The sequence below is a fragment of the Dipodomys ordii genome, unplaced genomic scaffold (assembly GCF_000151885.1).
Source record: "Dipodomys ordii isolate 6190 unplaced genomic scaffold, Dord_2.0 Scaffold64, whole genome shotgun sequence".
Lineage (NCBI taxonomy): Eukaryota > Metazoa > Chordata > Mammalia > Rodentia > Heteromyidae > Dipodomys > Dipodomys ordii.
Window position 1 is genome coordinate 1,249,472 of NW_012267280.1, and position 1,626 is coordinate 1,251,097.

Sequence of the window (1,626 nt, forward strand, 5' to 3'; positions counted from 1 at the left end):
TGTCCCTCAGCTCTTCAGCTCAAGGCTAGCGCTCTACCACTTGAGCCACAGCGCCACTTCCAGCTTTTTTCTTTTTGCTTATGTGGTACTGAGGAATTGAACCCAGGGCCACATGCATGCAAGGCAAGTGCTCTACCACTGAGCCACCTTCCTAGCCCTCTGAGAGGTTTCTTGGAGATAAGAGTCTCACAGCCTTTCTTGCACGGGCTGGCTTTGAACCCTGATCCTCAGATCTCAGCCTCCTGAGTAGCTAGGATTACAGGTTTAAGTCACCAATGCCTGACTTCATTATTTTTCTAATAAAGTCTTAGTTGTATGCTCCACCTGGCCTGGTCTTCAATCCTCCTATTTATACTTTCTACATAGCTGGAATGACAGGTCTGCACTGCTGTAGTCCAACTGTCTATTACGATAGCATCTTATGTGTCTGCCTCAAACCTTGATCCTCTCAATCTCTGGTTTTTGATGATTACAGTACAAGTACAGACATAAGTAATTAACACTCAGCTATTTGTGTGCAGGCACACACACACACACACACACACATTGAGCCACATCAAGCCTAACTCACACATCTAAACCATGGGGTTGTCTTTGTCCCGGAGTGAGTCCAGGGATGGAAAGGCAGTGGAGTCTGTTCATTTTGGGGGAAAATGTCTTATTTAATTTCTACCTTGTATGCTTTACTCAGAGCTGAACTCATGGTCTCTGGTGCCATCTATGGGTACAACCTTTCATTGCAGATTTAAAATCTTCCCTACTTAAAATACCCTAATGTGTGGGCCAGGCCACAGTAGCTCACGCCTGTCATCTTAGCTACTCAGGAGGCTGAGATATAAGGATCACCGTTCAAAGCCAGCCGGGACAGGAAAGTCCATGAGACTTTTATCTTCAATAAGCGGCTACAAGCTGGAAGTGGCGCTGTGGTTCAAGGGGTAGAGTGCTGGCCTTGAGCTGAAGAGCTGAGGGACAGCGCCCAGGCCCAGAGTTCAGGCCCCAGGACCGACAAAAACAAAACAAAAAACCCTAATGTGTAGCCAGGCTCTTCTCTCTTTCCCTCCCTCCCCTCCCCGCCCCTTTCTCTCTCTTTTGTTAGGCAGGCGCCGTTCCATAAGTGCCCATCACTGAATCACTCCCCCAATGATTTTGCTCCTCCAATATTGTGTCTAGGAAGGTTTGGGATCATGATTCAGTTACCTCTGCCCCCTCAGTGTCTGGGATTATAGACCTGAGCCACCACACCCGTTTGGTCTTTTACATGGGCCTTCAAAGAGCAAATGTGAAATGTTCTCACGGTTGATCGACGTGTGTGTGTGTGTGTGTGTGTGTGTGTGTGTGTGCGTGTGTGTGTGTGATTGCTGTATTGTGTCCAACTTACGAAACTTTCGCTTAGCCCAAAAGGTGACAACAACTCCGAGTTTGTCTTCGGGTGGTTTGCCCCCAGGGTGACGGTGGTCGGCTCTGGGTTCGTTTTGGGGCTCCATGTGCTGGCGATGGTGCACACTCTGAGCCCGCGGCCCCGTCCTGGCGGGGGAGCGCGGGGCAGGAGGAGCGGAGTCCCCGCGGTGGAGCCGGCGAGCCCTGTGCCGGGAGCGGGGGGCCCCCCGGAGGGCACGGTGAGCCTCG